Below are 25589 nucleotides of genomic sequence, written 5' to 3'. Positions count from 1 at the left end.
CAACTGCAAGCACCTTTAAAAGATTTAAATCTACTTTGGAGATGATATAGGTTACATTAGTGAAAAACAGAGGTTACTAAGAATTTGGAAATAATCTCTATATAATTTTCTTTCGATTTTTAATTTGGAAGAACATGTTAAATAATTGTTAACTTTTATAACAGCATGGAACAGAATTCAGTTCAGTTCAGTCACTCAGTCGTGTCCGACTCTTTGCAGCCCCATGAATCACAGCACGCCAGGCCTCCCTGTCCATCACCAACTCCCAGAGTTCACCCAGACTCACGTCCATCGAGTCAGTGATGCCATCCAGCCATCTCATCCTCTGCCGTCCCCTTCTCCTCCTGCCCCCAATCCCTCCCAGCATCAGAGTCTTTTCCAATGAGTCAACTCTTCGCATGAGGTGGCCAAAGTACTGGAGTTTCAGCTTTAGCATCGTTCCTTCCAAAGAAATCCCAGGGCTGATCTCCTTCAGAATGGACTGGTTGGATCTCCTTGCAGTCCAAGGGACTTGCAAGAGTCTTCTCCAACACCACAGTTCAAAAGCATCAATTCTTCGGCGCTCAGCCTTCTTCACAGTCCAACTCTCACATCCATACATGACCACAGGAAAAACCATAGCCTTGACTAGACGAACCTTTGTTTCTTTGGGCCAGTTGAGAAAAAAAATTGAGTTGAAAGTCAAACCAAGTGAAAATGTAAGGTGGAGTATATAAAAATAAACAGGTATTACTTCTTACCTAAGCTTTAGCTTTTTTTTATTCTAAAAAAGCCTCCTCCCCCAGCCCCTGTCATTTTTGAAACAAGCTTTGTCTTACTGTAGTATTGACAACATACTTTTTTTTTCTTTTTTTTAAATTTTATTTTATTTAACTTTACAATATTGTATTGGTTTTGCCATATATCAGAATGAATCTGCCACAGGTATGCATGTGTTCCCCATCCTGAACCCTACTCCGTCCTCCCTCCCCATACTTTTTAAAAAGAAAAATTTATTTTGTAGTTCTAGAATCAGTGCTCTAATTTCACATCCGTTGTTGTTTATCTTTCAGTTGCTAAGTTGTGTCCAACTCTTTGTGACCCATGGACTGCAGCATGCCAGGCTCCACTTCCCTTCACTGTCTCCCAGAGTTTGCTCAAATTCATGTCCATTGAGTTGGTGATGCCATCCAACTATCTCATCCTCTGCCACCTGCTTCTCCTTTTGCTTTCAACTCTCCCCAGCAGTCTTTTCCAATGAGTCTGCTCTTTGCATCAGGTGGCCAAAGTATAGGAACTTCAGCATCAGTCCTTCTAATGAATATTCAGGGTTGATTTCCTTTAGGATTGACTGATTTGATCTCCTTGCAGTCCAAAGAACTCTCAAAAGTCTTCACCAGGGCCACAATTCAAAAGCAGCAATTCTTTAGCGCTCAACCTTCTTTATGGTCCAACTCTCACATCTGTACATGACTACTGGAAAAACCCTAGCTTTGACTATATTGACCTTTGTTGGCAAAGTAATGTCTCTGCTTTTTAATACTCTGTCTAGGTTTGTCATAGCTTTCCTTCTAAGGAGCAAGCGTCTTTTGATTTCATGGCTGTAGTCATTGTCTGCAGTGATTTTGGAGCCCAAGAAAATAAAATCTGTCACTGTTTCTCTTTTTTCCCATTCTGCTTGCCATGAAGTGATGGGACCAGATGTTATGATCTTAGTTTCTTGAATGTTGAGTTTTAAGGCAGCTTTTTCATTCTCTTTCACCCTCATCAAGAGGCTCTTCAGTTCCTCTTCACTTTCTGCCTTTAGTGTGGTATCATCTGCATATCTGAGGTTGTTGATATTTCTCCCAGCAATCTTGATTCCAGCTTGTGGTTCGTCCAGCCCTGCATTTAGCATGATAGACTCTGCATATTATTAAATAAGTAAAATGACAATATACAGCCTGTCATACTCCTTTCCCAATTTTAAACCAGTCTGTTTTTCCATGTTCAGTTCTAACTGTTGCTTCTTGACCTGCATAAGGTCAAGTCATGTAGCATGAATGTAAAAAATTAGGACCTTTGAGTCTAGCCCTTCTGTATCTACAGCATCATAAGTACAATAATTCTTAATAGCTTATGTCACCCCAATTTGTATTAGAGAACAAAAAACTATTGTTCTATGATTTTGATAATATTTAGGAGTGGACACCCGATGTGGTAGTACTGAGAGATTCTTCCACTGGAACTAGGGTCTAGGAGATTTTATTTTTATATGCACCTGCACAACTTAATCATACACAACGTGCACATACTGGAGTTTATTTCTTTTGTACATAAGACCTTATCAAATAACAGGTTTCTGAATTGTCTCTCAGTTATATTTGGATGCTGTGTTTTGTTTTTGTTTTTAACGTATGGAAAGCAGTCTTTGCTACAATTCCATTTCTTTGGTATGGTCATGTCCCCTGCCTATTCTCATATCTAGACAGAAGTGAGAGGCAGCCCTTTGTTTACTAATATTGATTTTTTAGAGAAATAACAGCAAGGAAATTCTAGACTTTCCTCTTCTTGAGGCATATAGACCAGCTGTGTCCAGTAAAAATATAATGTAAGTCACAAATACAAGCTACATGTGTAATTTTAAGAGTTTTTTGGTCGCCACATAAAAAGTAAAAGAAGTGGGCAGAATTACTTTTGATTATATTTTATTTAATCTAATGTATCTAAAATATTATTATTTCAACATGCAGTTAGTACAAAAGTTTATGAGATGTTTTACCTTTTTCACACTAAGCGTTCAAAATCTGGTGTGAATTTTACGTTTATAGAATTGGCCTCAGTCCGAGTGCTTCATAGCTGCACATCGCTTGTGACCACCGTGTTGGTGCAGATCTGGACTGAGAGTGGAAGGCCCACTCTAGCACCATCCTGAGTAACCCTGTGAGCCCCCACTGGGTTAGAGTGTGCAGAGCTAGCAGAAGACAAAAAACAATTCAGGATGCCCAGCTTAATTTGAATTTCAGATAAATAACAAATAATTTAGTGTAATTATGTCCCATGCTATGTTTGGGACATACTAAGAAAAAAGTATTTTTCTGAAACGCACATTTAACTGTGAATCCTGGTTTCTGTCTGGCAGTCCTACCCTGGTTGGAGTGGAAGACACCAGTCTGTAGGACCAGAGGATAGAGAATCTTGTCCTCTGTGGATAAGTTTTATAACCCTCCGAAAACTAGTATGCAAACCAGGAACTATCTGTAGCCCATTTCTTCCTAATTCTCCTCCATTGGCAGGCGGATTCTTTACCACTGAGCCACCAGGGAAGCCCCTCTTCCTAATTCTCTAAGATGTTTAAGAGACAGACTGCTACTGCTGCTAAGTCACTTCAGTCGTGTCTGACTCTGTGCGACCTCATAGACGGCAACCCACCAGGCTCGTCTGTCCCTGGGATTCTCCAGGCAAGAATACTGGAGTGGGTTGCCATTTCCTTCTCCAGTGCATGAAAGTGTAAGTGAAGTCGCTCAGTCGTGTCCAACTCTTAGTGACCCCATGGACTGCAGCCTACCAGGCTCCCCTGTCCATAGGATTTTCTAGGCAAGAGTACTGGAATGGGGTGCCATTGCCTTCACCTAAGAGACAGAAGAGGGATTTATATATGACAGGGACTCAGTCTTTGTATAGTTGAACATTTAAAATCTAAATTATCACATTAAGCTGTAAGGTTGATTAAATTTTATAAATTGAATGATTAGTTACTTGAGTTCATAAAGGAGAGCTTGTTGAAGTCGAACAACGTATTATGAGTATGAGACCTTATGAAAAACCATCCACCCTTGGTGATAATCTCAGCAGTTTTTAGGGTCCTGGCTGTTTCAAGTTACCTTCTTACTGTTGGCTACACTGCAGTGGACTCTGCACATGACTCTCGACTTGGCAGGCATTAACACAAAATACTAGGTTGCTCAATGCCAAGATAGGATATTTAAGTACCTGTGATGCTCTGCTCTCTAGTTGACCATGGGACGTCACCCTGATCAACAGGCGGTCAGTCCTTACACCTGCATCACTTACTCCCCCTCAGGGCTTCTTTTACAGAGGAACAGCTTTCCATTCTTATACTTGAACATTTATTTTACATATTATTCATTTAGTTAGTTTTTAAATGTTCTGGCTGTGGCACGTGGCACACGGCACACAGGATCTTAGTCCCCCAACCAGGGATTGAACCCATGCCTCCTGTTGTGGAAGTGCTGTCTTAGCCTCTGGATCACTAGGGAATTCTTTTCTTTAACATTTTTTAATGTTGCAATTTTAATGCCAGTTTTGAAGCATGTAACAGCAACTCTAGTAGTGTCTCCATCCCCCTTAAACTGTAGAGGAGGGACCATTTGTAATTCGTGTTTTCTAAGGACAGTAGTTACACCACCCCCACACTTCCTGTGGGGGAGCACCTGCCTCCCAGAGTGGATGACTAGGTGAGCCCTGCTCCATTCCAGGCAGGCAGGGAGAGCCGAGGCCAGCGCACTGTGGCAGCGTATGGCAGTGTAGCGGCTGGGTGTAAGCCATGGCGCATTCCAAATCCCCTCATGCTTAGGAGGATGAACCCAAGCGTGTGGATATGGTTATAATTACTGCATTTCCTTCAGAGAACAAGAATTACAGGTAAGTTTTTTTTTTGGAGGGGGCAGTGATCCCACAATTATTTTAAAATAAATTTAAGGATCTGAAAGTACTCCCTTTCCCTCAAAACAGTCACCTGCTGCTGCTGCTAAGTCGCTTCAGTCGTGTCCGACTCTGTGTGACCCCATAGACGGCAGCCCACCAGCCTAAAAGACCTCAAATGCAGCTTACGTTACTTAATATTTTTCTTGCTCACTCCAAGGAGTTGAACCTGGTAATGGGGAGGGTTGGAAGGAGACAACTTATTGTGATTTGAAAGCTGTGAATGTCACACATTACCATGTCTAGAAATATCCTGGCTTTACATAAGAATCTTATTTTGCCTAACTTCTAATGCCTTAAGTATGAATTATTTTGTCAAATTAGCACCTGTGTCTATATATAAATAAGGTGTTCAGGCTTTCCAAGCTAATATCTTTAGTAGCAATGAGTAAATTAATGAATTGTGTTTGGGTTTTCACATTTATTCTCAAGCCTGACTTTCTTACCTTATTTCTGAAACCAACATTTAAAACTACAAAATACTTTAAATACAACCTAGCTCCGTTTTTACCAGGTGGTACTTGGATGAGTTTCAGAGGGTCTGTGAAAACCCTGGAATTATAATCAAATTTTCTATGTATGTGTTTTTTGCTGAGAAGAATGTCTGTACTTTTTCCATCATCTTCTTGAAGGGTTTTGTAACAAAAAATTTGATAAACACTGATCGGACTAAAGTTATCTCTTTATTGACAAACTGAGGTTCAGAAAATATGTTACTTACCTTCATTCATTTGAAACTTAATATTCATAAAAACTAAAGTTTAATTCTAAGAAACATTGTACTTATTTTTAGAAGGAAAAAGCTTTAACTTGAATTAGTTAGACTTGAGAAATAACAGCCTAAATGGGAACATTTACTTTGCTAATAGTTTCTCATGTTCCCCGCTTTGACTGCAGTCTGTACCAGCTGTTGCATGAAAATGACTCCTCAATAAATTGTGAGACTGTGCAATAGATTGTTGAAGGTGGAGTAAAGAAAAAAAGGAATTATCTATTATCATTCAAATCCTTCCTTCAAAAAGAGTTAAGACTCAAGAAAATAAGCAATAATGTTATTTTTTAAATTATTTTCAGAGTATTTTTAAAAAGCAGTTAATTGCCCTAATAAACATCACACTGAGCATTATTGGGACCTTTTCTGGTTCTGAACTCTGGTTAAATTCTGTGATTAGATGGTGTACACGTCAAGGTGTGGTTCAGTGATAGAGTATTTTAAGGTTATTCTCTTTATTGTAAGATGCTTTTAAATCAACTATACTCCAAAAAAATTCTAAAAGTGATAGTAGTACTTTAGAAATGTTATGTAAGCAAGTTCTATATTAAGGAAACTAATCTTTCTCAAAATAAAGGATGTATCTTTATCCTTGCTTTTACTGCTTCTGGCCAGTAAAGTCTACCTAACTTTAGATTTAATCAATTTTAATGAATATTACAATACTAAGAAATTTGAGGGATGATACATAGAAAGCAATTGCTTTCCAAAAGGGATAGAAAAAAGTAAGGCAACTCAGGATATTACCTGTATTTTTAATTTAAACCTCATTACACTTAAGTTATGTAAAGTCTAAAAATAAAAAATAAAAAATAAATAAATAAATAAATGCAAAAAAAAAAAAAAAAATTTCTAAAATTTGTAGCCTAAGGCTCATTATAGAAAATGGCATTGATTTCCCAAAAAGATGACAGCTTTGTTCTTTCTTTTGGGTATTAGCACTCAAAGTGGTTATCACTTGTGCTCTCTGTCTTTATAGCCAGTAACCTTTTAAGTGTTTTTTTTCCAGGAAGAACAGTTTGTGAATCAACAGGCGACCTATATTACTTGCCATGGGTAATTATAACAAATAAGGAGTTATAGTTTTACTTTTTATTCAGCAAATTATTTTGTGTTTAAAATAGAAAACCTTAAATTCTTCTTAGGAACATTTACAAATATTTATAGTTTTTTTAAGTTGAGATAGACAGATATTAAATATTCTTTTTGCATGCAAAGAAGCTGAAAAAATTGACCTACTCACTCAGTCCACTCAAGAGCCTTGGTTTTCACAACTGGTTAAAAATAACCAACATTTGAATGTAGATGAGTAAAAAATTATTTATGATCAATTTTAGGATTTTATTACCTTCAGTTCAGTTCAATCGCTCAGTCGTGTCCGACTCTTTGCGACCCCATGAATCGCAGCACGCCAGGCCTCCCTGTCTATCACTAACTCCCAGAGTTCACTCAGACTCACGTCCATCGAGTCCGTGATGCCATCCAGCCATCTCATCCTCTGTTGTCCCCTTCTCCTCCTGCCCCCAATCCCTCCCAGCATCAGAGTCTTTTCCAATGAGTCAACTCTTCGCATGAGGTGGCCAAAGTACTGGAGTTTCAGCCTTAGCATCATTCCTTCCAAAGAAATCCCAGGGCTGATCTTCTTGCAGTCCAAGGGACTCTGAAGAGCCTTCTCCAACACCACAGTTCAAAAGCATCAATTCTTCGGCGCTCAGCTTTCTTCACAGTCCAACTCGCACATCCATACATGACTACTGGAAAAACCATAGCCTTGACTAGACGGACCTTTGTTGGCAAAGTAATGTCTCTGCTTTTGAATATGCTATCTAGGTTGGTCATAACTTTCCTTCCAAAGGGTAAGCGTCTTTTAATTTCATGGCTGCAGTCACCATTTGCAGTGATTTTGGAGCCCCCCAAAATTAAGTCTGACACTGTTTCCACTGTTTCCCCATCTATTTCCCATGAAGGGATGGGACCAGATGCCATGATCTTAGTTTTCTGAATGTTGAGCTTTAAGCCAACTTTTTCACTCTCCATTTTCACTTTCATCAAGAGGCTTTTTAGTTCCCTTTCACTTTCTGCCATAAGGGTGGTGTCATCTGCATATTAATATTTCTCCTGGCAATCTTGATTCCAGCTTGTGCTTCTTCCAGCCCAGGGTGTCTCATGATGTACTCTGCATATAAGTTAAATAAGCAGGGTGACAATATACAGCCTTGACGTACTCCTTTTCCTATTTGGAACCAGTCTGTTGTTCCATGTCCAGTTCTAACTGTTGCTTCCTGACCTGCATATAGGTTTCTCAAGAGGCAGGTCAGGTGGTCTGGTATTCCCATCTCTTTCAGAATTTTCCACAGTTTATTATGATCCACACAGTCAAAGGTTTTGGCATAGTCAATAAAGCAGAAATAGATGTTTTTCTGGAACTCTCTTGCTTTTTCGATGACCCAGTGGATGTTGGCAATTTGATCTCTGGTTCCTCTGCCTTTACAAAAACCAGCTTGAACATCTTGAAGTTCGTGATTCACGTATTGCTGAAGTCTGGCTTGGAGAATTTTGAGCATTACTTTACTAGCATGTGAGATGAGTGCAATTGTGTGATAGTTTGAGCATTCTTTGGCATTGCCTTTTTTTGGGATTGGAATGAAAACTGAACTTTTCCAGTTATTACCATAGATTATTATTTAAAATGGAATTTTGAAATAAATTTAATAGCTGTATTAAAAGTGACTTCTCTATGTGACCACATACATGGCTTCCTACTTTGCTGTGTATAAATAATTTAGCATGTAACTCTTACTTCCTTTAAGTTCTGTATCAAAAACTTTTAGCAGTTTCACTGTTCATACTGCAGTTCATAGACTGAAACTTTGCCGCAACTACCTGCCATGTTCTTGTATAGGAAATAAATTTATTCAGCCAGCTATCAAATATACAAAGAACTGAGAGAACAGAGAAGTAAATAAAACACGTGCCCTGCCCTCAGAGAATTCAGTCTCATACAGATGTGTGGTGAGGCCATGCAGAGGGGAGACAGGGATGGTAACCTCGTCTCAGGTCAGGGAAGACTTCCTGGGAAAAATGAAATTTTAACTGAATCTGAGCATTGCTAGGAGTTAGTCCAACAAAATGCAGAGGCAGAATAAGCATATATGAAAGCTGTAAAGGGAGAAAGAGTGACGATTTAAGACAAAGACTTACAGAGACCTTGTGGTGAAATGTATTTCAGGTCACTGTTAGAAATTTGGCTTTGGGGCTTCAGCTCAGGGTGGTGGGAGGTCATCAAGCAGCATGTTTTATTTTTTCTAAAACTTTTAACTAAAGCCTCATACACATCCAGAAGAGTGAGCATATCATAAGTATATAGATTGATGAATTTCACAAAGTGAATACATGTATGTGACCATCTCCTGGGTGAAGAAACAGAAGTCCCCTCTCACCTTTCCTTCCCATCAGTGTTCCCTCTGGCCCACCTTCTTCATAGGTTACAGAAATACGAGCATCCTGTACAGGCTCATTTCAGGGAAAGAAGCCAGACACAGCATCATAATTATGAGAGTCATCATGTGGTTGAGTGTAGTTGCCAGTCATTCTTGCTGCTCTATAAAGCTCCATCACATGGATGTACCACAAGATTTGCACTTTTCTGAGACTGCTGCATCTGCTCTATGAAGGATAGAAAGATGGGAGGTTGTTTGCTTCACAGTCAGTTTAGGTTTGCACTAGTGTGGCGATGGTGAGGATGAAGAGAATTGGGTGTGTTAGAGATTTAAGAGTGAGAATTTATTGGGCGTCACGTGTAGTTAGATGAGCAATCGAAGAATACAGAGACACCAAGGGTATCTATGGTTTCTGACTTGGGCAGAAATGGTGTTCACTTTATTAAGCCCTAACACTGGAGAGGAATGGATCGTTGTTTGTGTTTTAGTGATACAGGGGGATGATTAATTCACTGTCTGACCCGTGTGAGGTACTGTGCCCAGGCCTGCTTTATACAGCTAAGTACCTGTCGGTTGAATGGATGCATGGTTTTACATTCACTGATAATAGTGTGCTAAAAAAGCTCTTCTGCATAGAGAATGTTGTAAATCTTGTCTTTCTTCACCTGTAAATCTCATCAAATACTGTCTCTAAATGTTTGTAGGAGTGATTTTGTCGCATCTTATAGAACTTCCCCCTAAAACAGTACTAATTTCATATGCAAGCAGAGTTACACTTTCCTATTAATATATACATGATATGAAAGGCATTGCAGTGCCTTCACACTTTGTGTATGTGTGTGTTAGGACTTTTTAAAATTGAAATCTGGTTGATTTACAATGTTGTGTTTCAGGTATATACAAAGTGATTCAGTTATACATACATATATATTCTTTTTGTTAATATTTTCTTCCATTATACATTATTACAAGATATTAAGTAGAGTTCCCTGTTTTATACAATAGGTCCCTGTTCATTATCTCTTTTATATATAGCAGTGTACATATGCTAACCCAAAACTCCTGATTTATCCCTCCCTACCATGTTTCCTCTTCAGTAGCCATAAGTTTGCCTTCTAAATCTGTGCATCTGTTTCTGTTTTATAAAAACTTAATTTATATAGTTTTTAAAATTTTAGATTCCACATATGAATGATAGCATATGATGTTTGTCTTTCTCTAACTGATCTCATTCAGTGTGGCAGTTTCTAGGTTCATGTTGCTGCAGATGGCATTATTTCATTCCTTTTTATGGCCAAGTGGTATTCCATTGTATATACGTACCGTATCTTTAACCATTCCTCTGTTGATGGACGCTAAGGTTGCTTGCATGTCATGGCAATTGTAAATAGTGCTGCTGTGGACACTGGGGTGCATGTATCTTATAAAATTAGTGTTTTCTCCAGATATAAATCTGGGTGGGATTTCTGGATCATATGGTAGCTCTGTTTTTTAGTTTTTTAAGGAACCTCTATGCTGTTCTCCATAAAGGCGTCCCCAATTTACATTTCCACGGTGTAGGAAAGGTGTTCTCCATACCTTCTCTTCTTTTTTATAGACTTTCTGATGTTGACCATTCTAACTGATGTGAGGCGATACCTCGTTGTAGTTTTGAAATTTGAATTTCTCTAGTAATTAGTGATGTTGGGCATCTTTTCCTGTGCCTGTTGGCCATTTGTATGTGTACTTTGGAGAACTGTGTTTACTTCTTATGCTCATTTCTGGGTTGGGTTGTTTTTGATATTGAGCTATATGTGCTGTCTGTTTTGGAGTTTAAATTGAGTTTCTGTCATTGGAATTTTTTTTAATTAGCACAATACACACACCTTAAAGTGAGTTTGTTTCTGTGAAATGATTATTTACTTGGCAAATCTTAACATGTCAAATGTTCATTAGATTTTGGAAGGGCAGAGGAAAGAAAGATGAGAATGAGGTAAAACCTACAACCTGAGCACGAGTCGTGGCAGGTGCCACAGGCAGGACACTGGGTGTCAAAGCGTGGATGATAAAACCTGAGTGTAGAATACCACGGGGTGGGAAGGAGCTGTGAGCAAGGAACTTCGCCTGCTGTGCAGTGCTGCCGGGCTGAGTGTGCCCTTGGGAAGTTTATAGGAAGAACAGTCATCAGTATAGCGCTGACAGTGAGATCACAAATAGACATGTCCACTTACCCTGTTACCCATATCAAGATTCAGTGCTACATTTAGATCACAAAATTTAAACTAAAGGCAGTTTATCATGTTGGTGAAAGAAAAAAAAAAACCTATGCAATCATGATCACAAATTTTCAGTTAATAGTTTTACCCAGCTTTGGGCTTTGTTGCATATGAGATGGTACTATTTTAAAAATTAACACTCCATTTCATTTCATGATTGTTTTTTAAATTTTTGTCTGTAATTGATGTTGACATAGTTAAATCAGACCTGTATTTTCAGAAGGCATTGAAAAGTTAACTAGTTTGTTTCAGTGCAGTTCAGTTCAGTTGCTCAGTCGTGTCCAACTCTTTGTGACCCCCATGAACTGCAGCATGCCAGGCCTCCCTGTCCATCACCAACTGCCGGAGTCCACCCGAACCCATGTCCATCGAGTTGATGATGCCTTCCAACCATCTCATGCTCTGTTGTCCCCTTCTCCTCCTGCTCTCAATCTTTCCCAGCTGCTGCTGCTAAGTCACTTCAGCCGTGTCCGACTCTGTGTGACCCCATAGACGGCAGCCCACCAGGCTCCATCGTCCCTGGGATTCTCCAGGCAAGAGTACTGGAGTGGGTTGCCATTTCCGTCTCCGATGCATGAAAGTGAAAAGTAAAAGTGAAGCCGCTCAGTCGTCCAACCCTCAGCGACCCCATGGACTGCAGCCCTCCAGGCTACTCCATCCATAGGATTTTCCAGGCAAGAGTACCGGAGATCTTTCCCAGCATCAGGGTCTTTTCCACTGTGTCAGCTCTTCGCATCAGGTGGCCAAAGTATTGGAGTTTCAGCTGCAACATCAGTCCTTCCACTGAACACCCAGGCCTGATCTCCTTTGGGATGGACTGGTTGGATCTCCTTGCAGTCCAAGGGACTCGCAAGAGTCTTCTCCAACACCACAGTTAAAAGCATCAATTCTTCTGTGCTCAGCTTTCTTTATAGTCCAACTCTCACATCCATACATGACTACTGGAAAAACCATAGCCTTGACTAGATGGATCTTTGTTGGCAAAGTAATGTCTCTGCTTTTTAATAGGCTGTCTAGGTCGGTCATAACTTTCCTTCCAAGGAGTAAGCATCTTTTAATTTCATTGCTGCAGTCATCATCTGCAGTGATTTTTGGAGCCCAGAAAAATAAAGTCAGCCACTGTTTCCACTGTTTCCCCATCTATCTGCCATGAAGTGGTGGGACCAGCTGCCATGATCTGTTTTCTGAATGTTGAGCTTGAAGCCAACTTTTTCACTCTCCTCTTTTACTTTCATCAAGAGGCTTTTTAGTTTTTCTTCACTTTCTGCCATAAGGATGGTGTCATCTGCATATCTGAGGTTATTTTTATTTCTCCCAGCAGTCTTGATTCCAGCTTGTGCTTCTTCCAGCCCAGCGTTTCTCATGATGTACTCTGCATATAAGTTAAATAAGCAGGGTGACAATATACAGCCTTGACGTACTCCTTTTCCTATTTGGAACCAGTCTGTTGTTAAGCATATACTTATGAAATAAATGTGTTTGTAACAGTGTTATAGCTGAAGGTGATGATGCCAAGAAGTATTTCTGCCTTTACTGCTAGCGTTCTAGTCGGGAAACTCAGAACATATAGAAACAGTGAGCTGAAGCAAATTATTATGGGGTTAACTGATTGAATGTTGTTGAAGAAGCAGTGAATCCAGGGGAAAGAAATTATGGGGTTATCAGAAGAAATGATAGGTGTGGTAGAGTCCAATTTGGTGCTTGATGGATAAGAGGATTTGAATTGCTCAATAAGTCAGCAGATATAACAGCCTAGATGATTGATTTTTAGATTATCTGTAAGTATAATTTTACTTTACTTGTCATCAGGTAGTAATTAATTGTTTAGATTTTACTTGTTATCATATGGTATTTAATCTGTGAAATTAGCTGAAGGGACAAAATGACTATGCTTTTTAAGTTCAGAGGATCTTCCCCTGAGAGCTATGGATCAGCTTCAGTGAATCTGGACCTCTCTGAAATGAAAACAGAGGTTTAGATGTGTATCATTTCTGGTGGAAGACTTGTTGACTTTATCAGGACCCTGAAGGACCCAACAATCCAAAAAATCATTAATAAAACAGCTCTTGCTCTCCTGACATAACATATTTTTAATCGAACACCTGACTTCCATCTCCTGCATCATTTAATTTTTCCTTCACTACTAGCTCTTTTCCATCAACATACAGATAATGCTGTTTTTGTTTTTTTTTTCCCCTCCCACCTTAAAAAATTTCCTGTTCTGATTTTCCCTTCAGTTACTGCCGAGGGTCTTTTCATTTGCAGTTAATCTCTCTGAAAGAGTTGACTGTGTTGGGATTTCAGTTTGTGTAGCCCCGGCCACCTCACCAGAATTGTCCTTCTTACTGACCCTGGTGATGGGCTTTTCAGCCCTCAGCTCATGTGACCGGCAGCAGCTCTGACTGCTGTCTTTATCTGGCTTCCAGATGCTACACTCAGCTAGTTTCCCTCACCTCTCTGGCTTCTGTTTCAATCTCCTTTGCTGGCTCCTTCTCTCCTCTGTGACCTCTGAACTGGAAATTCTCCAATGTTTTGAATTTGGACCTCTTTTCTGTTCACACTTAAGCCCTTGATGACCTCGCCCAGTGCCATGGCTTTAGATGCCCACCTGTTTGCCCATGAGCAGAAGTGATTTTCTGTTCTCAGAATGTACTGCAGTAAACCAGACTCCCTGTCTCCCCCACGCCCACTTCCTCCTGAGTCTTCCGTTTCTCAGTAAATAGCAGCTTGGTTCTTTGCTCAGTCTTGGTGCATCCTTGATTCCTAGCTTCTTTCATCTACGTCTGATCCTTCCCCTCATCTCTGTCACCGTAGTCTCCTGTCTGTACTGTTAAAAATGTCCAGAATCCAATCACAAGTCGCCATTTCCACTGTTGAATTTCTGATCCAGGTCCCCTTCGCGTCTTGCCTCTGTTATTGAAAAAGCCTATGATAGGTCTTCCTGTTTCTGCCAGTGATTTACATAGGTCTCTTCTTAACACAGCGTATAGCATAGTTAGGTAAAATCTAAGTCAGAATATGTCACTCCCTTGATTTAAATCCCCCTATTGACTTCTCATCTCAATCAGAATGAAATCCGAAACCTGATAAATCTCCTCCCAGGCTCCGCCTCTTGATCTCTGTTCTTCCTGGACCTTGGCTTCTGTTGTCCACTCTCACTCTGCTCTCCTCATACTGGTTCTTGGCTCTTCTTGGAACGTGCAGGCAGATTCTTGCTTTAGGGGATTTGCACTGGCTCTTCTCTCTGCCTGCAGATCTCTTTCCCTATTACCTGTGTCATTTTCTGATCAGTTGGGGGTTTGTACTCGACTGTTAACTCAGGCTTTCTTCAGTTACTTGGTCTAACATTGCAAATTTCCCCCACTCCAGCCCCATTCTGCTTCCTCCATTTCTGCTGCTTCATGAGTACCATTCCCATCTACCATCGCATAGATTTTACTTTTCTGGGTTTTTTTTTTCCCTGACCTCTTCCACATAGAATGTAAAGGCAAGGATTTTGTTCACTTTGCTCACTGCTTTATCCTTAGCACATAGAGGCCTATGGCCTGGTTCATGTTACATGCTCAGTTAATAGTTGCTGAACAAATGAATGCAATTTTGGAAGTTGTTGTTTAGTTACTAAGTTGTATCTGACTCTTTGTGACCCCGTGAATTTTAGCATGCCAGGCTTCCCTGTCCTTCACTATCTCCTGAGTTTGCTTAAACTCATGTCCGTTGAGTCAGTGATGCCATCTAACCATCTCATCCTCTGTCGCCCCCTTCTCCTCCTGCCCTCAGTCTATCCCAGCATCAGGGTCTTTTCCAATGAGTGGGCTCTTCACATTCGGTGATCAAAGTAGTGGAGCTGCAGCTTCAGCATTAGTCCTTTCAGTAAATATTCAGGTTGATTTCCTTTAGGATTGACTTGTTTGATCTCCTTACTCTCCAGGGGACTCTGAAGAGTCTTCTCCAGCACCACAATTCAAAAGCATCAGTTCTTTGTGGCACTCAGCCTTCTTTATGATCCAACTCTCACATTTGTACGTGACTACTAGAAAAACCATAGCTTTGACTGTATGGACCTTTGTTGGCAAAATGATGTCTCTGCTTTTCATACACTGTCACAACTTTTGTTGTAACTTTTCTTAGGTTTGTCATAGCTTTTCTTCCAAGGAACAAGCATCTTTTAATTTTGTGGCTGCAGTCACTGTCCACAGTGGTTTTGGAGCCCAAGAAAATAAAATCTGTCACTGTTTCCATGTTTTCCCATCTATTTGCCATGAGGTTATGGGATTGAATGCCATGATCTTAGTTTTTTGAATGTTGAGTTTTAAGCCAGCTTTTTCACTCTCTTCTTTCACTCTCATCAAGGGGCTCTTTAGTTCCTCTTCACTTTCTGCCAATAAGCTGGTATCATCTGCATATCTGAGGTTGTTGATATCTCTCCCAGCAATCTTGATTCCAGCTTGTGATTCATCCAGCCTAGCATTTCACCATGATGTACTCTGTATATAAGTTAAATAAGCAGGGTGACAATATACAGCCTTGATGTACTCCTTTCCCAGTTTTGAACCAGTCCAGTGTTCTATGTCTGATTCTAACTATTGCTTCTTGACCTGCGTATAGGTTTCTCAGGAGGCAGATAAGGTGGATGGTATTCCCATCTATTTAAGAATTTCCCACAGATTGTTGTGATCCACACAGTCAAAGGCTTTAGTGTAGTCAATGAAGCAGAAGTAGAATTTTTTTTAATTCTCTTGCTTTTTCTGTGAGCCAACAGATGTTACCAATCTTTTAACAGTAGCCCCCACATTAGAAGTAGTTCAGAGTTTGTGAGAGCCCTTGGATCATTTAATAAACACTCAAACATTTCAGTAAACAACATGGACCTAAAGGCATTAGAAATATGACTATATATACTGATATAATTATTGCATGCAAAACTTGCTTCTTTGAACAAATCCTTGGTTTTGACCATTTACTTATGAAACTTTATAAGTATAGAATACTGAAAAAATATTATTTGAAATTATATATGATCATTATTTGAGTGTGCTACAACATGGATTTCTCTTGAAGACTCTTTTTGTCTTTAAAAGTGTTGGTCATTTAGTAGAATATGAAGAATCTTTTTGTTCTTTAAGCTTTTTAAAAATAATTTAGATTTACAGAAGAGTTATGAAGATAGTACATAATATATACTCTTTAGGATTCTTAATTTATGTTTTATAAGCTTACAGGCTTCAAAAAGCATAACGTAGATATTAAACTTACTAATACAGCTTTTGTTAAAGTTATTGCTTTTATAAATAATTTTTAATAACCATCAGAAAACCACCAAATAACTATTTTAAATTTTCTATATTTTCTGTCTTGACTGCATGCGTAATGTATCAAACTGTTGTAGAAATAATGTTCATTTTGTTTCTAAATTGTATCCATTTTTGCATGATTCATTATGGTGTCCATCATTGTCTTTTTTTTTTTAATTTATTTTTAACATCATTGTCTTTTTAACTGGTTAATAATAGACCACATTGCTAATGTTCATTTTGTTTTAAAGGGTTTTGTCATTTAAAACAAAATTTACTGAAGTATGGTTGATTTACAATATTATGTTAATTACTGCTATATAGCATAGTGACTCAGTTATACATGTATATTCTTTTTCATATTCCCTTCCATTATGGTTTATCACAGGATATTGAATATGAGTTCCCTGTGCTATTCAGTTGGACCTTGTGTTTTATCCATTTATACTCATTTTCATCTTCTAATCCCAAGCTCCCAATCCATCCCTCTCCCACCCCCCTCACCTGGACAACCAACAGTCTGTTCTCTACATCCTGATTCTATTTTTGTTTCATAGATGGGTTCATTGTATCATATTTTAGATTTCACATATAAGTGATGTATTTGTCTTTATGACTTACTTAGTATGTGATCTCTAGTTACATTTTCATTACTGCAAATGGCATTATTTCATGCTTTTTTATAGCTGAGTTCAGTTTAGTTCAGTTGCTTGGTGGTGTCCAACTCTTTGCGACCCCATGAACCGCAGCACGCCAGGCCTCCCTGTCCATCACCAACTGCCGGAGTCCACCCAAACCCACGTCCATTGAGTCGGTGATGCCATCCAACCATCTCATCCTCTGTCGTCCCCTGCTCCTCCTGCCCTCAATCTTCCGCAGCATCAGGGTCTTTTCCAATGAGTCAACTCTTCACATCAGGTGGCCAAAATATTGGAGTTTCAGCTTCGACATCAGTCCTTCCAATGAACACCCAGGACTGATCTCCCCTAGGATGGATTGGTTGGATCTTTTTACAGTCCAAGGGACTCTCAAAGAGTCTTCTCCAACACTACAGTTCAAAAGCATCAATTCTTCGGCACTCAGCTTTCTTCACAGTCCAATTCTCACATCCATACATGACTACTAGAAAAACCATAGGCTTGACTAGACTGACCTTTGTTGACAAAGTAATGTCTCTGCTTTTTAATATGCTGTCCAGGTTGGTCATAACTTTCCTACCAAGGAGTAAGCGTCTTTTAATTTCATGGCTGCAGTCACCATCTTCAGTGATTTTGGAGCCCCCAAAATAAAGTCAGCCACTGTTTCCCCATCTATTTCCCATGAAGTGATGGGACCAGATGCCATGATCTTCGTTTTCAGAATGTTGAGCTTTAAGCCAACTTTTTCACTCTCCACTTTCACCTTCATCAAGAGGCTCTTTAGTTCTTCTTCACTTTCTGCCATAAGGGTGGTGTTATCTGCATATCTGAGGTTATTGGTATTTCTCCTGGCAGTCTTGATTCCAGCTTGTGCTTCCTCCAGCCCAGCGTTTCTCAGGATGTACTCTGCATATAAGTTAAATAAGCAGGGTGACAATATACAGCCTTGACGTACTCCTTTTCCTATTTGGAACCAGTCTGTTGTTCCATGTCCAGTTCTAACTGTTGCTTCCTGACCTGCATACAGGTTTCTCAAGAGGCAGGTCAGGTGGTCTGGTATTCCCATCTCTTTCAGAATTTTCCACAGTTTATTGTGATCCACACAGTCAAAGGCTTTGGCATAGTCAGTAATGAAGAAATAGATATTTTTCTGGAACTCTCTTGCTTTTTTGATGATCCAATGGATGTTGGCAATTTGATCTCTGGTTCCTCTGCTTTTTCTTAAACCAGCTTGAACATCTGGAAGTTCACGGTTCATGTATTGCTCGAAGCCTGGCTTGGAGAATTTTGAGCATTACTTTACTAGCGTGTGAGATGTGTGCAGTTGTCCGGTAACTTGAGCATTCTTTGGCATTGCCTTTCTTTGGGATTGGAATGAAAACTGACCTTTTCCAGTCCTTCCGCCACTGCTGAGTTTTCCAAATTTGCTGACATATTGAGTGCAGCACTTTCACAGCATCATCTTTTAGGATTTGAAATAGCTCAACTGGAATTCCATCACCTCCACTAGCTTTGTGTGTAGTGATGCTTTCCTAAGGCCCATTTGACTTCACATTCCAGGATGTCTGGCTCTAGGTGAGTGTGAGTGATCACACCATCGTGATTATCTATGTCATGAAGATCTTTTTTGTACAGTTCTCCTGTGTATTCTTGCCACATCTTCTTAATATCTCCTGCTTCTGTTAGGTCCATACCATTTCTGTCCTTTATTGAGCCCATCTTTGCAGCAGTATTCTTTTATATATATTTATCACATCTTCTTCATCCATTCATGTGTTAATGGATTTTTAGATTGTTTCCATGTCTTGGCTATTGTGATAAGTGCTACTATGAACATTGGGGTGTTTGTATGATTTTGATTTATAATTTTATCTGTATATATGCCTGGGAATGGGATTGCTGGATCATATAGTAATTCTAGTCTTCTGCAGTACCTCCGTAGTGTTCTCCATAGTGGCTGCACCAACTTAAATTCCCATCAATAGTGTAAGAGGATTCCCTTTTCTCCACACCCTCTCTAGCATTTATTATTTGTAGACTCTTTAATGATGGCCATCTTGACCAGTGTTAGGTGGTACCTCATGGTAATTTTGATTTGCATTTCTCTGATAATTACTGATGTCAGCATCTTTTCATATGCCTATTGGTTGTCTGTATGTCTTCTTCGGTGACATGTCTGTCTTCTGCCCAGTTTTTGTTTAGGTTGTTTTGTTGTTGTTGAGATGTATGAGCTGTTTATATGTTTTGGAAATTAAGCCCTTGTATTTTGTATCATTTTAAATATTTTCTCCCATTCTGTAGATTGTCTTTTTATTTTGTTTATGGTATCCTTTGCTGTGCAAAAGCTTATAAGATTGATTAGGTCCCATCTGCTTATTTTTGTTTTTATTTCTATTGCCTTGGAGACTGACCTAAGAAATCATTGCTACGATTTATGTCAGAGGATCGTTTGCCTATGTTCTCTTCTAGGCCTTTTATTGTGTCCTGTCTTAACGTTTAAGTCTCTCAGCCATTTTGAGTTTATCTTTGTGCACAGTGCGAAGGTTCTGACTTCATTGATTTACATGTGGCTATTAACTTTCCCAGCACCACCTGCTGAGAGACTGTATTTTTCCCCTGGTGTTAATATATTCTTGTCTTCTTTGTTGAAGACTATTGACTGTAGGTGTGTGGGTTTATTTCTGGGCTCTCCATTCTGTTCCATCGATCCACATGTTTCTTTTTGTGTCAATACCACATTCTTTTGATGACTGTAGCTTTGTAGTATTGTCTGAAGTCTGGGAATATTATGCCTCCTGCTTTGTTCCTTTTCTTCAGGTTCCTTTGGCAGTTCTGAGCCATTTATAGTTCCATTTAAATTTTAGGATTATTTGTTCTAGTTCTGTGAAAAATGTCATGGGTAATGTGATAACGATCACATTAAATCTGTTGATGCTTTGGGTAGTATGGCCATTTTAACATTAATTCTTCCAATCCAAGAGCATGGGATATCTTTCCATTTTTTTGAATCCTGATATTCATTATTAATAAACTGTTCTCCTCCTATTAGAGATTGCTATCCAGTGCAGTGGCAGTAAGAATGGAAAAGAAAGTCTAAATATAAGCAGTAGGATTTATCTTTCTATAATAAATACAGGATAAATAAGGTGTCAGATAATGATTTGTCCAAGATTGCTTCAAAGTATTATCCTTTGTAGTAAGGAGTAGTGATTCTAGGGAAAGAACAGAACATCAGGAAGAAGGACTTTCTTTTAAAAAAAATTTTTATTTTCTTTATTTTTGGCTGTACTGGGTCTTCATGGCTGTGCACGGGCTTTCTCTAAGTTGTGGAGAGTGGGAGCTCCTCTCTAGCTGTCATGTACCAGCCTTATTGCTGTGGTTTCTTGTATTGCTGAGTCCAGGCTCTAGGGCGCATGGGCTCAGTAGCCACAGCACTTCAGTATTTGTGGAATCTTCCCAGACCTGAGATCAAACCCGTGACCCCTGCATTGGCAGGCAGATTCTTAACCACTAGACCACCAGGGACATGCCAGGAAGAAGGACTTTCTGAGTGGAAGGAGTGGGTCCTCTTGAAACGGTGAATTTTGTTTACGAGGAAGCCTCACTGTGAGCCGCCGCAGCACTGGCCTGTGTCCTGAGAGTTTGATTAATCACATGGCACCCTGGACAGCCGTCCACTCCTCCAGCTCTGAGCTTTCTCATTTGTGAAGTAAGCGTTGAGCCACTACCAGGTGGTTGCTGAAGCCTCTCCCCACTACCAGGTGGTTGCTGAAGCCTCTCCCCATTTTGGAATGATCACTGTGTCTTTATTTCATGCGAATTCCATTACTGTGTCTTCTCATTGCTTTCTAGTGACCTTTTATTTAAAACTTTGGTTTACAAAAAATGAAGATAAAAGTCCAATCTGGAGTCTGTTAGAGTTGAAACTTTCATTAATATAGAAAAACACTTGACACAGGAAGTGCAAAACTGACATTTCATTTTATCTCTGTCTGCCAGAGCAGCTTCTTGTAGATTAAAATTTAGAACAGAGAAGATTGGATTTAAGGCCAGACTTTGAGAAAGCATTCCGGAGTTTTCCATAATAGCTACTTGGGGGGTTCTTATTTTTCTTAGCTACTATAAATCCCAATAAATTACTTGGAAAAAGTAATGCAATACAAATATAATAATTTCACATAAGTACATACATAAAATATATGTGATAAATACAGTCTAGGGGGAAGCAATAACCTTTAGATAAAAGAGCAGACTTTGGAGTTAGTTTGGGTTCAGTTATTACTTATACGGCTGTACTAGCTGTGTACCCTTAGGCAAATTGAAAAGAAAAGCTTGATGTCAGCGGGTGATTTAGTTTACATGTAAAATTGGGACAGTTACTACTGAGTTTGCAGAGTTGTTGTTATGATTAGAGAGAATGTAAACTACTAAATATTTATCTGATATTCAGTAAACACTAACCTTTATCATTAACAGTTAATTAAAGTATACTTAGTTAATACTTTTTCAAAATCTTGACTATATTAAATACTTATTCTGTATTCCTATCCTGTAATTTAGGATCGTGTGTGTGTGTGTGTCAGTGTCAGAGAGGGAGAGAGACCATGGGGTTTCTAATATTCAACTTTTTGGCAGCGTAAATGATATGGTAAAACCAAAGAATTATTTCTAAAATTCTTTTTCTAGAGCTTAAACATATTCAAGTCTCAGGTGGAATAATGTTTATTTTTAAAGAAATGTTTTTTTCTGTATAAATACTTGTCTCTTGCTGCTCTTATAAAAGCATTTGTTAGATTCAGACAGTACTGCAGTGAAATTACTAGAGGCGCACTTTTCCGGGAGTTTAGGTCGAGTAATGTAAAATGTTTTTGTGATGGAAATCAGGAGAGCTAGTTTTATTCTTAAAGGTTATTGATTGTATTTTATAATGTTATAACAATGAACTGTCATACTAAATACAGTTGTTTTGTTTTCTTTTTTTTTAATGCTAGAAGAACTTCCCTGAGTATTTAATCAAAGGAAGGCGTCCGTGGTTCTCAGTGGCCTCTTTTGGAAAGTTTCTTTTGTTCAGGGATCTAAAGAAAGTACATGTGTTTCATTGACTTCATTTATGCTTGCACGCATGATAGCTAAGTCGCTTCAGTCATGTCTGACTCCTTGTGACCCCATGGACTGTAGCCTGCCAGGATCCTCTGTCCATGGGATTCTGCAGGCGAGAATACTGGAGTGGGTTACCATGCCCTCCTCAAGGGGATCTTCCCAACCCAGGGATCGAAGCCTTGTCTCTCTCTTTTTTTTTTTTTAATTTTACTTTATTTTTAAACTTTACATAATTGTATTAGTTTTGCCAAATATCAAAATGAATCCGCCACAGGTATACATGTGTTCCCCATCCTGAACCCTCCTCCCTCCTCCCTCCCCATACCATCCCTCTGGGTCGTCCCAGTGCACCAGCCCCAAGCATCCAGTATCGTGCATCGAACCTGGACTAGCAACTCGTTTCATACATGATATTTTACATGTTTTGATGCCATTCTCCCAAATCTTCCCACCCTCTCCCTCTCCCACAGAGTCCATAAGACTGTTCTGTACATCACTGTCTCTTTTGCTGTCTCGTACACAGGGTTATTGTTACCATCTTTCTAAATTCCATATATATGCGTTAGTATACTGTATTGGTGTTTTTCTTTCTGGCTTACTTCACTCTGTATAATAGGCTCCAGTTTCATCCACCTCATTAGAACTGATTCAAATGTATTCTTTTTAATGGCTGAGTAATACTCCATTGTGTATATGTACCACAGCTTTCTTATCCATTCATCTGCTGATGGACATCTAGGTTGCTTCCATGTCCTGGCTATTATAAACAGTGCTGCGATGAACATTGGGGTACACGTGTCTCTTTCCCTTCTGGTTTCCTCAGTGTGTATGCCCAGCAGTGGGATTGCTGGATCATAAGGCAGGTCTATTTCCAGTTTTTTAAGGAATCTCCACACTGTTCTCCATAGTGGCTGTACTAGTTTGCATTCCCACCAACAGTGTAAGAGGGTTCCCTTTTCTCCACACCCTCTCCAGCATTTATTACTTGTAGACTTTTGGATCGCAGCCATTCTGACTGGCGTGAAATGGTACCTCATAGTGGTTTTGATTTGCATTTCTCTGATAATGAGTGATGTTGAGCATCTTTTCATGTGTTTGTTAGCCATCTGTATGTCTTCTTTGGAGAAATGTCTATTTAGTTCTTTGGCCCAATCAAAAAATGGGCCAAAGAACTAAATAGACACTTCTCCGAAGCCTTGTCTCTTATGTGTCCTGCTTTGGCAGGCGGGTTCTTCACCACTAGCGCCACCTGGGAAGCCAACTTAATTTATACTAGTTCTTTATTCTAATACATACGGCAGAAAGAAGAGTAGTACGTGAGCAAACAGTGACCATGTAGACATATCATGTGTTTCAAAACTAGGAAAACATGGATGGAAGTAACTGTTTTATCAAGAAAGACATTAATCAGGATAGCAAAATAGGTTAAGATGAAAAATTAGAAGGAAATTTTTAAAAGACCATAAGGCTTTAAATATGTATTTTGTAACAGAAGCAGAAAGATGTGTTTACATTCCAGAGAAAAGACATTTTGAATAATTAAAACATGGAAATATTAGTAAATTCAAATGATGTGCTATCAGAAGACCTATTTTATGCCGGAATTGATTGAAACCATCATAAGATAACTACATGTTCAGATGGCTGCCTTCATGTGGGTCCTTAAGGAACAGGCGTATGGCTTTCTCTCTCCTCTGTTGCACTTTTTACCTGGTGCCAGCTCAGTAGTACTGTGCACTTACAACTTCTCACTTTACAAGATCTATTACACAGCTGTTCTGAAAGCATTTTTGGTGGCTTTAAAGAAATTTCCTACCTGTTATTGACCAAGACATTGCATTCAATCATCATTGCTCTCTCTCTTTCTCTTACGGATTGATTACATCATTCCTAAAAACAGTAGATTTGATGTATTTGTAAAATTGATTTTTCGTTTCTTGTCAGTTGTACTTCAGCTATTCATTTTGGTCTGGGAGCACTTCATCCATAAAACATACATGAAATTTTGACAGTTTTATCTCAAATACTTAATGATCTATTTTGAAAACATATTTGACCACCAGTTCTTAAACTTTAGCTGTATCAGAATCACCCAGAGGACTTGTTTAAACAATGATGGGATGACCCTTCACCCATGGTTTCTGACTTCGTAGGTCTAGGGTGGCACCTCGGAACTTACAAGAAACTTCTTATAAGTTCTCAGGAGGTGTTAATACTGTTGTTTCAGGAACCATATTTTGAGAACAGTTACACTTAACTAACAACAGGATAGCTTTATTTTTCCCCACAAAGAGTTAAAAATTAGTGATGGTTAAAATTATATTCATTAAGGGTAACTTCATGACTTTTTTTTAACCAGGTTTTACCATGGTGACAAATAATAACCTTGTTCTAGGAAGTTGGAACTAATTTCTTCTGCTATTTAAATGCCAAAATTACTCTTTTGTCAATTAGAGAAGAATTATATGTGTAAAATTAGGATGACTTCCCCTTCTATTTTTTGCCTTTCAAATGGCATTATTTCTGAGACTAATATAAAAAAGTATTTTAAAAAGTAATAGTAGACTAGTAATCTACTAAATGTGACAAAATAGCAGAAGCAGCATGCCGTAGAGTCTTGCTTACACTACTTCCTGTCACAGATAACCAGTATGGTAGGCATCAGAGCCTGCTTACTGCTATAGTATGTCCATTGCATATTCAGGTTTGCCTTCATGAAATTTACTTGAAAATTTCCAAAAAATACTTTAAACCTAGCTACTTCTTAACATCTTCTATGCTTTGCATTAATTAGGAACAGATCAATAACGCTAATGATATGGTAATGGTAAAACTCACGTTTTTGCAGAAATAATTTTATTTTCTGAAATAACAAAAGTACCTTTTAAAATAGATGAACACTTACAAAACCCAAGATTGAGAAGCATGTCCTCTCAGAATGTTTCCTTTGAACTGAGGTCAAGGTCTTTTTCCTCTCTTTACAAGGTGTGTTTTGGATTTCAGCAGCACAGTCTTCCAACTAGCTGCCCTGACATTGTTATTCAGAGGTCTGCTCAATATGTTTTACATAAGTTTTTCATTTAAACATTCAGTGATGCTGTGAGGCAGAAATTTCCACTGAAGAGATGGAAAAATAAAACTTACAGATGTTAAACACCAAAAAAAAAAAAAAATAGATGAACAGAATATGATAGGCAAATTACTGCTGAAAATCCACAAATTATTTAAGGGATAAATATATATAAATGTTGACTATGAACAGATGTTCAAGCTGGTTTTAGAAAAGGCAGAGGAACCAGAGATCAAATTGCCAACATCCATTGGATCATCAAAAAAGCAAGAGAATTCCAGAAAAATATCTATTTCTGCTTTATTGACTATGCCAAAACCTTTGACTGTGTGGATCATAA

The 25589-nt window shown here is 38.9% G+C and overlaps 1 protein-coding gene across 5 annotated transcripts in view; it reads left to right on the top strand.

Annotated features, from left to right (window-relative positions):
• ZEB1 (zinc finger E-box binding homeobox 1) overlaps positions 1–25589 on the top strand; it is a 199216-nt gene that overhangs the window by 64405 nt on the left and 109222 nt on the right. The gene's annotated exons all lie outside the window — the stretch shown is intronic.

This window comes from Bubalus kerabau, chromosome 13 (genome assembly GCF_029407905.1).
Source record: "Bubalus kerabau isolate K-KA32 ecotype Philippines breed swamp buffalo chromosome 13, PCC_UOA_SB_1v2, whole genome shotgun sequence".
NCBI classification, from domain to species: domain Eukaryota; kingdom Metazoa; phylum Chordata; class Mammalia; order Artiodactyla; family Bovidae; genus Bubalus; species Bubalus kerabau.
The sequence above is the reverse complement of the archived record's forward strand: the minus strand, read 5'-3'. Positions and strand labels throughout refer to the sequence as shown.